Below are 12,687 nucleotides of genomic sequence, written 5' to 3'. Positions count from 1 at the left end.
GAGAGAGAGAGAGAGAGAGAGTTTTAATATTTAGGCTTGGGATAGGGTTGCCAAACTCCAGGTGGCACCTGGAGATCTCTAGACAACCAAGATGAGTTCTTCTGGAGAACATGGCGACTTTGGAGGGTGGACTCTGTGGCATTATGTCCTGCTGAGGTCCCTCCCCTCTCCAAATCCCACCCGCCAAATCTCCAGGTGTTTCCCAACGTGGAGCTGGCAACCCTACCTTGGTGGCAGAGAGAAAGAGAAAGAAGGGGAGGGGGAAAGAAGCAAAAGAGGGAGAATACTACCTCCCTGCATGTTTTTGGGGTGCCCCCACTTCTGCAAGCCCCCCCTCTTTCCTTCCCCTCTCACTATTATCACACTTAACCTTTTAAATGCCAGGGTGGTAATACCAGCTGCAGTGGTCTCTGATGCACAGGGTCGCTTTGAACATTTTACTGCTGTGCCCGGTAATTCCCACCCCCTGCAGTCTGCGGGAGATGCTCTGTGATGCCCCCTTAATGTCTTCCATATCCCTTGGCCTTATAGGAATATAAAACAAACCACAACACATTATGCAACATTTTGTTGTGGGTCCCCTCTTGTTTTAATCTATTATTCAAAAAAATCTATTATTCCAAACAAGAAATAAAATAAAATGAAGAAGATGTATGCTTTGGAATGGCAGATTGGAATGTATTTCTCTGGTCTGGGGACAGGGGAGAGAACTCTCCACAGCCAATTGCCCCACTTTAAAGAAGAAGATGTGGTAAGGTCACCTCCATGCTTCAGAGGAGGCAGATGGAGTGTAAAGGCAGGGTCTCAGTTAATTACTCTCAGTATCTGCCCATCAATCTCCAATTTTGACAGATTTATTTCCTTTACTATGTTTTCCCCCCAATTTTTGTTGTTGTTCAGTCACACAGTCAAGTCCGACTCTTCGCAATCCCATGGACCACATCATGCCAGGCCTTTCTGTCTTCTGTCATCCTCCAGAGTTTGCTTAATTTCATGTTCGTTGCATCGATGACACTGTCTAACCATCTCATCATTTGCTGTCTCCTTCTTCTTTTACCTTCAATCTTTCCCAGCATCAGGGTCCTCTCCAGTGAGTGCTCCCTTCTCATTTGGTGGCCAAAGTATTTGGGTTGCGGTGCTCATCTCCGTTTCAAAGCCGAAGAGCCAGCGCTGTCCGAAGACGTTTCCGTGGTCATGTGGCCGACTAAACACCAAGGCGCACGGAACGCTGTTACCTTCCCACCGAAGTGGTACCTATTTATCTACTTGCAATTTCTTGCTTTCGAACTGCTAGGTTGGCAGGACAGGGCAGCTTACAGCAGCATAAAAACTACAATAAATAGTATGATAATCCTAAAACCATAACAATCACAACATTAAAAGGTGCTAACAATGATAATCCAATTACCAATAAACAGATAATAATTTAACATTACATCTGAGATAGCGCTCAGACTTCCGTGCCTTTCTAGTGGTCGATCCCGATCTAATGTTGTATGGGTGGCTCAGGCTGCTTTAAGAATTTCAGGGGACAGGGCATTCTCCCCTGGGGCGGCTCCTAATTGAAAGCCTGGCAGGTCAGCTCTGTCTTGCAGGCCCTGCAAAACTGCATAAGGTCCTGCAAGGCCCTGATTTCTTCTGGGAGCTCATTCTACCAGAGCGGAGCCACCACTGAGAAAGCCCTGGCCCTGGTTGTAGCTAGCCTGGCATCCTTTAGCCTGGGAAGGATGAGTCGATGTTGGGAAAGGCGGTCCCTCAGGTATGTAGGTCCCTGACCATAAAGGGCTTTAAAGGTAAGAACCAGCACCTTAAAGTGAATTCAGTATGCTATCAGTAGCCAATGCAATGCCTTCAGGAGAGGCTGAATGTGCTCCTGTATTGGGAGGCCCATCAACAGCCTGGCTGCAGCATTTTGCACCAGCTGTAGCTTCCGAATTTGTGATAAGGGCAGCCCCATGTAAAGAGTGTTACAGTAGTCTAACCTTGAGGTGACCATCACATGGATCACCATTGCCAAGTTGTTGCGTTCAAGGAAGGGAAGCAACTGCCTAATCAGCTGAAGGCGATAAAAGGCCGACTTGGCAGTGGCTGCTACCTGGGCCTCCATTGTCAAGGAGCATTATCCAGGAGCACTCCCAAACTCCTAACCTCTGGCACTGGCACCAACAGAGCCCCATCGAAGGTTGGGAGTGGGATCCCTACCCTTGGTCCACCCCGAATCAGGCACAGGACCTCCGTCTTCATCAGGTTAAGTTTCAACCGGTTCAGCCTAAGCCAACCAGCCACGTCTTGTAACGCCCGGTCAAGATCTTCCAGTTTGGAGTTGGACCAGCCACCAAACAACAGATAGAGCAGGGTGTCATCAGCGTACTGGTGACACCCCAGCCCATGTCTCCATGCAATCTGGGCAAGGGGGTGTATGTAGATGTTAAATAACATTGGGACAGCACTGCCCAGTCAAGTGGGTGCCTCCTGGACTGCTGTTCCCTCAGTGCCACGCTTTGACCCCGGCCATGGAAGACGGAGACAAGCCATTGGAAGGCAAGCCCCTGAATCCCAGTGCCGGCAAGGCAGTGGGCCAGTAGCTGATGGTCAACCATGTGAAACGTGGCTGACAGGTCCAAAAACAACAGCACCGCCACTCTGCCTCGATCCAGATGCCTCCAGAGATCATCTGTGATTGAGACCAGAGCCGTCTCCATCCCATGACCCGGGCGAAAACTGGACTGGAAGGGATCTAGGATGGAAGCGTCATCCAAAAAGCTGTGAAGCTGCATCGCCAATGTGGATGGATCCACAGATGGTTTTTTAAGGAGAGGATGTACCACTGCTTCCTTGAGCACGCCTGGGAACAGTCCCTCCGAGAGGGACTTGTTGACTATTTCAAAGTTAAAGGTTCCCTTGCTCGAAAGCCAGTCGAATCCAGCCATCAAGGGCACCGATGCAGGAAGCAAGTGGTAGGACGTACAGTCAGAAGCAATTTGTCAACTTTCTCTAGGCTGAGCAGGTTGAAATGATCCATAACCTGACCAGGAGACATGCAAGGGGCCTCAAGCTCACTCACTGTTTCAAATGTGGCAGGGAGGTCATGGCGGAGCGAAAAGACTTTGTCTGCGAAATAGCTCGCAAAAGCCTCACAGCTGATATCCAATTCCCTAACATTTAGCTTGCCCTGAGGCAGAGTAGTAATGGACCAAATTGTTCTAAATAATTGGGATGGGTGTGAGCTTGCAGACGCAATCATAGTCGTGAAGTACTCCTTCTTTGTTGCTTTGACTGCCATCTCGTAGGATCTCATAAACGTCCTATAAGATGCTCTTGTAGCTTCATCGCAGGCGCGCCACCACTGTCTCTCTAACTGTCTTATCCCTTCCTTCATAAGCCGCAACTCTTGGGTATACCAGGGAGCAAGCTTAGAGCAGGGGTGCAGAGGGTACTGGGGAGTGATCTCATCGATGGCTGTTGAGAGCCGGCTGTGCCAGTCCTCTACTAGCTCATCTAATGAGCCGCCAGGGTGCATTGGATCCCAAAGAGCCATATGAAGCCACATTGGGACCATTTGGCTCCGCAGGCAAGCTAAAATATGCTCACCACCCAAACAGGGTTGGGGTGGGACAGTCAGATGGGCCCTCAGGGAAAGTGGTCTGACCATGGCACCGCCAGAGCAGTGATCCGGTCCACTGTAACCCCTGCTGCAAAGATCAAATTGAGCATGTGCCCAGCTTGGTGAGTGGGGGTCATTACATATTGGGCGAGTCCCAGTGCCGCTATGGAGGATACTAGGTCCACTGCCTGCATAGAGGTCGCATCATCAGCATGGACATTGAAATCACCCAAGACTATCAGTCTAGGGTGTTCCAGTGTCCAGCCTGATACGGCCACCACCAGGGATGGCAACCTATTAGCCGGTGCGTTGGGCAGTTGGTACACTAGCCAAATCGCTAAATTCTCCCCAGCCTCCCACACCAGGCCGGCACACTTGATGCCCATGATCCTTGGTGGCGCAAGCGCTCTGAAGGCGTAAGCCTCCCGAATGAATAGGGCCACTCCCCCCCATCCCCTAGTCCATGATTGGTGAAGGACCGACAACCCAGGAAGAACTAGCTGGGAGAGAGCTACTGTCTCCCCATCTCGTACCCAGGTCTCGGTCATGCACACCAGGTCTACCTTCTGCTCAAGCACGAAATCCCAGAAGACCGTGGTCTTATTATTTATAGACCTGGCATTGCACAATGTCAATGTCAGAGGGGGGACATTAATCCTAGCCCCACTGCATACAACCTTTGGGATGGGACACAGGCTGGAAGGGTGTGTGTGTGAGCTATTCTACTTCTCAGTCCTCTTCCCTTGACTCCACGCCTGGTCCCACCGCTATACTTTCCCCTCCCCAGGAGCACTGGAATTCCCTGCCTGGGCATCAGCACACTGGGTGGTCTTCACCAGCCACAACCGACTAGAGCCTCAGACCGACCAACTTAGTTGGCTGATGTTAATATTCCACTATGTGCCACTGCTGTTAAGTAGATGTTGTTACCCTGCTTGCCACCCAAGCTGCTCCACCACTCCCAGACTGTGCCAGGCAGACCAAAGGGGGGTGGTGACCCCCCCAGACTCCCCAGCTGCCCCCCCCAGCAAATTCAGAGTAGCCTGGCTCATGCAGCCAAGATGGCAAAAGTGGTGTTTGTGCCGAACCAGACAGACAGTTGGTGGGGCAGGCAAGCAAAAAGGGCCCCACGCCTCAGCTGGGTCTCCAATCAACTCCGCGGCTTCCTCGCACATCGCCACCACGTCCAGGCTGATCGTACTGCTCCTCGGGGATGGTAAGATACAGCTGGTTCCTCCAGTCCCACTGGTTTCTGCAGTTGCCCAGCAATGTTAAAAGTCCATAAGCAGGGTATATGAGTCTGCACATGGGTGTCAGCATGATGAAACTTGCAGAGAGCCTAGCACCAATGCTCTCTGTGTGCTGCCATCTTGGTAAACATCATCCAATTACAAATTATGTAAACAAGAGACTATTCACTGAGGATTCCGAACTGTAACTGTATAAACTTGAACAGAGGATAACAATTCTGGACTAGTGAGCGGACCCTGATTGGTTTTTCCACTCTGGGCTGGATCGCACTGAAAAGCTGCATGATCTCCTTGCAGTCCAAGGGACTCTGAAGAGTCTTCTCCAGCACCATAATTCAAAAGCATCTATTCTTCAGCACTCGGCCGCAGAATTATGCTGTATGCTAATTTACTGTTCTACCTCTACCTCCATGTATGGACGTAATTTCCATTTCCTTGTATCTGAAGAAGTGTGCATGCATGCAAAAGCTTATACCTTGAATAAAACTTTGTTGGTCTTAAAGGTGCCACTGGACTCAAACTTTGTTCAGTGGTTTCATATAGTTGTTGAAAAGCACAGTGGGCATGATGGAGCCTTGTGGGAACCCGTAGGCCAAAAGCCATCCCCCAGCATTATATTATCAAACCTACTTTACAGATAGAACCAGAGAGACACTGCAAAATGGTCTCTCCCAATCCCAGCATAGAAAAGCAGTTCAGAAAGATTGACTGATGGTATCAAAAGCCACTCAGAGGTCAAGGAGAATCAGCAGAACAGCAGAAAGGTGCACCAGGACAACCAAAGATATTTCAGTCCCCTAACCAGACTGGAAAGGATCTAAACAATCTGCTTCATCCAGGAATGCTTGAAGTTGATTTAGATAATCCATTAGTTAAGATTTCTGAATAATAGATCAAACACCCACAGTTGATCTACAGTTGCACAACAGGGGAAAGGGTGTTTGGAAATTACAGTGATGTCCACTCAAGATTCTGGAGTATTACATGCATTCTGAAGAATGACCGAAAATCAAGTTCATTACCATACTTTAAAAAAGTTTCAGTGGGTTTCAGACAAAGAATGTTTTATGTCATTCTGTCATGGAATACATATGAAAACCATGACAATTATTGTTATTCTTCTTGACACAACTAAATCAGCAAAGTACTCAATGCCAAAAGAAATCATAGCTTTTGTGACTGCACAGACATTACTTCATTGAAAACATTATATCTTAGAGAATTATGGTTTCTGTCAATCTGAGCTTAGCTGCATGTTTACTCTAGTAATTTACACTGATGATATTGAACTACAATCAGTCAGAATCTATTGAGATCTCTCTGTGTGTGTTCTTGCCAGGCTATTCCTGCCACTGCTCCACTCCTTGCCTCTGTGTCACAAGTGTTTCTACACTAGAGGGCCTTCTAGGCCTCAGTGAGAAGAGGAAGGGGTTGCAACACCAGAATCCTCCTGCTCTCCACTGACTTCTGCTCCCCTCGCTCTGAGCAGGATCAGCCACACCATCTTTGGCCTGTGTCTGGGCCTGCTTTAAATAGCCAGTGGGATACCATGCCTTCTTGGCCATTTACATCCCACCCATGTGACCTGGGAGTAGTGGGGATTGGAGGAAAGCTCTCATTGCCTGGGCAGCTTCATCCCACCCTCATCCATCATGCATTATGCCAGATGTCTTTGCCAGCACCTGTCTGCAGGGCTGCCTCTTACTTCAGAGGCCAGCCTCACCGAATGCTCACAGACCTCTCTTCTCCAGATGTCTGCTATGTTGTTTCTTTCCTCAGGAGCCACTGCTGCAGCCCGCCTGCAGCCCCATCCCCCCCGAACCCACCCCGGTTGCCCTGAGCCTTGGGTGGTGGTACCAGGCCAGCCTCACCTAGGGTTGCCTTCCCCCAAATCCTGGAGGAGTCCCCCCCCAGCTCTGGGGGCTCCAATCTGCTGCTGGCCTGCTGGATAGCAGGGAGAACCACGGCCCTAAGCCCTGCCCCAAACTTGACTGGCAGTAGCCATCCCTCTCTCTCCCCTCCTGTAAGATTTAAAGAGCCCTTCAGCTGATCAGTGGGGAGCGCATGGTCCACCAATCAGCTGGAGGGCCCTTTAAATCTTGCAGGAGGGAGAGGGGCGTGCGCCACCCCCCACCTCGCTTCTTCCTCAAAGCGAATGTGTGGCTTGGAGTGTATGCCCGCACAGACCCCCCACTTCTTCCCAAAAGCATTTAAAGAGATACTTTAAATGCTTTGGGGAAGAAGCGGGGGCGTCATGTGCCTGCAATCCAAGCCATGAATTCATGATTTGGAGTGCAGGTGCTGGTCCCCAACATGATGACGTAATTTCTGCATGATGTCATCACATTGGGGCTGTCCCCACCCCCTGGAATGCCCTGCAAAGTCCCCCGCTGGGGACTCAGAAGGACCTGGCAACCCTTCCCTCACCCCTGACCAAGCAAGGACAGGCTGGGGCTTTCCCAAAGGATCATGGCCTGGCTGGTAGTGCAAGTGGGTTGTCATGGGTTTCTGCTGTCACCATGGAGGAGAAAGGGGAGACTTGCATTGCTGCAGCTGGTTAGGTGGGGTCCTGCCGTCCACCAGTTCTGCAGAAAACTAGAAATGCTACAATTCTGACACTCACTAAACAGTCTCAAAGGACACTTGAAATATGAGCACATCGAGTTCCTTTATCACTTTCTCTTAGACAGAACATCCTAGATAACGTTCACAGCATAAATAAATACTGCTGAAATAGGTTTTTTATTTATAGACTTATCTTGAATCACAAAACCCATTGACACCAAATGTTTTATAGATACTTGGCTAATCAAATAAATTTGAACTCAGGACTTAGAAACAAAATCAGGTTTGGGGGACTGCCATTGCTGTGATTTTGGTGGTAACTCCCTATGTAAATAAACTGGGGATTTGTCCACAACGTTAAAAATGTTTATGCAAAATTTTACTTTTTGCCTATGTTTTATTTTACCTTATTGAATGCATTTATATCACAGATCTGAGTATTGGATAATGTGTAGATTGAACTCTCTTCAGAAGACAACCTCCTCTATGTATATTCCCACTTGCACAGAGGTCATTAGGGGAAGCTTTCCTTAGTGTGCCAATTTCAGCGGTATTACAGGCAGCAACCAGGGGTTTCTAGGGAGACCTTAAGGAATCAGCCCACCAAACCAGCTCTTCACCATCTTTAGGAAATAAAAGCTACAGTCCTAAGAGCATTTTCCTGGAACTAAGCTCCATTGAATAACACGGGATTTACTTCAGAATGGAATGGTTTTAGTCAGGATTTTGTTTCTTTTAGAATGATCTACTGTTTTATATATAATGTCCCATCTTATATTACATTCTTGGGCTTATATTTTAATGTCTACTAACTACTTTGTGTATGTTTTAAGTGCTGTCAAGTCACTTCCGACTGATGATGACCCTATGAATTAATGACCTCCAAATTGTCCTATGGTTAACAGCCTTGCTCAAGTCTTCCAATTTGAAGGCCATGGCTTCCTTTATTCTCAATCCATCTTTTGTTAGGTCCTTCTCTTTTCCTACTGCCTTCAGTTTTTTCTAGCATTATTGTCTTTTCCAGCAAGTCTCATCTTTGCATGAATACTCTCAACAGTACTTTACTAGTTACAAATATTTATTGAAACCAGCTCGACTGCATGGTTCTCAACAGTCACAAAGAACAAAATACAGAAAGAGACAGATTGCCTACCACTTATGCACTTGCTTGGAACCCAAAGAAGTAAGAACTCTGCATTTACATAACTGGCCTTAAAAGTGGAACATGACAGCTGCTGTATAACTAAGGTTTTATTTAATGACAAACAATGATGACCTAAGTACTGTACAGAACACAGACATGACCCTTCCTCAGGAGAATTACATCCAAAGGCAAAGCTAAGGTTGAAGGAAGAAATCACAGCTATGATTGTGTAGTCATAATGGTGACAAAGGCTACCCTTTGGCTCCAGATTTTCTCAGCCTTTATGGAAAAAACCCATAGGCATGCTCTGCCCCACAGAAGTGGAGGGTGCACAGAATGGGAAGACATGAGAGAAGAATGTGGGTGGGAACTGGAGGACAAATTAGAAAGAAAAATAATTGGACAAGACAGAACATTTTCTTATCCTACTTGGCAGGCATACATTCAAAAACAAAGGACACAGTATGAGCATGAAGATAAAATATCATCCAGGAGAACAGGGAGGAGCAAATTTAGTGGAAATCCTTTCTGTATCCAGGCTTTTCCCACTTACTTTGAGCCTTTCTCTCGACCTAGGCTTCCTGTTTGGCACTTTGTGCCTTCCGTTATCTACAATGGAAGGAAGATCTGAATTTTGCTTTCAATTTCTATTGTCCATTATTTTACTTTTAAAAAAATTATGCCAAGTTGTATGATTTTACAATGTAGTATACAATTTCACTTTAAATACAGATTTTTGTATGATTTGCACAGTTAAACAAGTCACTGTAAGGCTTGACCATATTTAATTGAATAGTACTATCCTGAGGACTCTGCTATACCATATAGTGAAACAGAAATATACAGATGGATAGACAAAAAAAAATGCATGGATGCACTGCAATTATATCAACATAAGATGATGTCACTAGGGTTGCCAGGTCCATCGGAAATGCCAGTGGGGTGGGGGGATGTTCTGGGAGCCAGAAGCCTTGTCATACAACATGTCTACATTGCTAGAAGTAACATAGGCACATCACGGCTGTCAGGGGTGACACTCTGGTTTTTGGGCAAAACTCTATGGTAAAATCAGCTTCAAACCATAGTTTTGCCCCAAAACCAGAGTGTCATCTCCCCAATGTCACAGAGATGTAGGTACATTGCATTTATTTCTGGTGATGTCACTGTTAGGGGGGATTTCCTTCCACTAGCCAGCTGGCTGGCAGTGGGCAGAAGCCCGAAAAACCAGGGGACCACCCACCCCCAACTGGGGAATGGCAACACTAGATGTCACTTATTTCTTCAAATATTCAAGTGGGAAGCCAAGTTGGTCTGAAGCAACATAACAAAGTTTGAGTCCAGTGGCACATTTACAACCAACAAAATTTAATTCTGGGTATAAGCTTTCATGTGCATGCACACGTCATCAGATACAGGTGCCACTGAACTCAAACTTTATTGTCCAAATATTATTCTTTATGAAGAACACATGCTGCATATAGTTTAACAGGCACTGACATTATGTATGATACAACTTTTTCAAAGATTTACTTTTTTCAAATAATAGCTTCTGGGTATTTTTAGGAGAAGCAAACACTCTGAATAGAACAACTCTTACAAAACAATTAATCCAGTTTTATCAATGCCAAGACATGAGTGTTGATATGAGATCACAGCTTCAGAGTTAAATTTTGAAATGGAAGCATTCTTATGGAGGAGATCAGCTATGGGAGGAATTATGCTGACTCCTTTATTTTGGGTTGAAGGCTAAATCTCTTGTCAAGGGACCTATAAAAACTTTATGTGGCTTTAAAATGGTTTACAGTAGACATATTCATTGTGAGGGGTGAATTGTGAGCTGGTAGGAGAAATGCAGTAGCACTTCTGAGCAATGTTCCCTCTAAGCTGTGGAGTCTTGTGAGCAAAAATTCTACTTTGTGAGCTACTGGAATTAAATTTGTGAGAAGGCGATTTGGCTACTGCATAAATTAGTTTGCTCTGGAGCCATCCTTCCTGAGCTAAGACAAAAATCTGTGAGCCGGAGGCTAAAATTTTTTGAGCTAGCTCACACTAACTCAGCTTAGAGGGAACACTGCTTCTGAGTCAACCAGAGGTAAAAATAGGAGTCATATGGGGCAATGAAAGGCATCACAATTCTGCCCAAGAAACTATTTGAAGAATGTACACATGAAGATGGCTTAACTTGAGTCAGACCTATCAAGAACAGTGACTCCCAAGATCCTGACAGAATCTTTCACATCACCTACCACCTGAACCTTTTAGCTAGAGATATCACGGAACGGACCTAGCATATTCTGCAAGCAAAGCAGTTGCTTTACCATGGAGCTACCCCCCCACACACAACATGAACACAAGCCATGACAGAGCCACTTGACTGCAGAAAGAGGAATAGGAAACAGTAAAATGTCCTTTTGTGCAAGCCGTGCTTAGCAGGCAAGCCTGAACAGTCCATGGCAGGCCAGACACATAAGCCAGATGGTTTGTAGTATGAGTATAACAACAGTTCCTTAATGTTAACCACTTACTTTTGATGAAACTCCCCTTGATGGCTGTCAGCTACATTACCATTTTTTTTCTTTTGCATATGTTATTTGCTTGGGTCAATTGCAAATTTTTATGGGAATGTGGTCCCCATTTAGATGAAATCTAGAGAGCCTGAATAACCAATGTGTGGCACTATGCACCAACACTATAAGCCAAGAGAGAACGTCAGAAAACAGATGAGATTTTGCCAAATGTTCACCAAGAAAGCTTGTAAATACCAAGATGATTCTCAGTCAAGCCAAGGGGTTCTCACCTATCAATCCTGTTGTACATGAACTTACAACTACAGCTATAATTGCTTCAGACCTTAGCACTAAAAGATTCCATCCTCAGGCAGATCAAAATAACTGCAATCCAGTTAACATAGACTGCTTCATTAAGTCCTTTATTCTCAGATACACCAGGTGGCATGATACCAAACATGAATGCGTGCAGGAATAAGTGCATTTTATTTTACTCTGAACACCTATTACTGATCTCAATATTGTGATGTTTGAAAGCTTGCAGGATTTATTTTGATTACAGATGATCCAGTATAACTCATACTTTCTCCTATTCCATGCTTCTTATTGTGAAAGAACAACATAATAGATGGGCTTCCAGGTTTACCTGAAGAATTATATCTATTATGCACACATGATACATATATTTCAAAATTTATATTTTAGCCTAGCAACTGCCAATTGAGTTGTATATTGTTCTTTCAAAAAATTGTGTGTTTCAATGCATGAGAACGCATTCCCCCCTGACACAATATTAAAGAAACATCCCTGATCCTGCTAAAGAACTAAGCAGATTAATCCAAGGCAGAAAATTAAAATTTGTTTTGTTTACTGAAAATAAATCCCTGTTGCTGTTTTGCTAAATGTTATTATAAAATGCAATTATTATGGCAGTTTCAAAATTCTCAAAAGATGTGCACACACAATTCTCTGCCACTCCTTAAAGCCCTAATTAAAAAGAATCATTATTTTCTTGGAATGGCACCAGAAATTACTCAAAGCAATTGATCTCTATGTGATGCTATACTAAATGTCATTTGTACAGATGGATCTTGGAATGAGAGAAAGAAATATTTTTTTCACTACCTTATACTGACAAAACCTATAGATAAAATGGATGCATTTTTTTTTAAAAAAAACCCTCATTTATTCATTATCAGTGGTCCTACCTTTCAGGATAAGTCCTTGGTGCTGGATTCAGTTGCTCAAGCCTGTTGTACCCTCCACTTCTCTTCGTCAGGGAAAGAAGGGTGGTAATTGCTCCAAGTCATGGGCATTCCATGACACACTGTATACCATAAAGATACACCATAGTACATGGCACAACTTTACTGGAGTTCAACGTAGTGCAAAAGACAGGAGATCAGAGCCACTGGCATTGATCCCAGGCATTTTCTTCCAAGCCATGGATCATGAGGAGTATCTAGGGGAAAGCAAGCAAAAACAAACGGGTTTTGTAGAGATGAATATAACAGATGAAGAAAAAAAAGCAATTTAAAGAGTCCTTTTAAAAAGTCTAAGCAGCTTTAACTGTAAAATTACTTGGATACTCAGGAAAGCAAAAGTTCAGTGTGGTTC

General features: G+C 45.2%; 1 protein-coding gene across 1 annotated transcript in view; it reads right to left on the bottom strand.

Moving 5' to 3' along the window:
* Window positions 1–12,450, bottom strand: part of CHRM3 (cholinergic receptor, muscarinic 3) — a 133,217-nt gene extending 120,767 nt beyond the window's left edge. Inside the window, exon 1 of the mRNA XM_015421497.1 lies at window positions 12,279–12,450. The gene's annotated coding sequence lies outside the window, so the exon portion shown is untranslated. The remainder of the gene's footprint in view (window positions 1–12,278) is intronic.
* Window positions 12,451–12,687: the final 237 nt, after the last annotated feature.

Source organism: Gekko japonicus, unplaced genomic scaffold (assembly GCF_001447785.1).
Source record: "Gekko japonicus isolate JY-2015 unplaced genomic scaffold, Gekko_japonicus_V1.1 scaffold378, whole genome shotgun sequence".
NCBI classification, from domain to species: domain Eukaryota; kingdom Metazoa; phylum Chordata; class Lepidosauria; order Squamata; family Gekkonidae; genus Gekko; species Gekko japonicus.
Note: the sequence above shows the minus strand (reverse complement) of the source record. Positions and strands in the feature narration are given on the sequence as shown.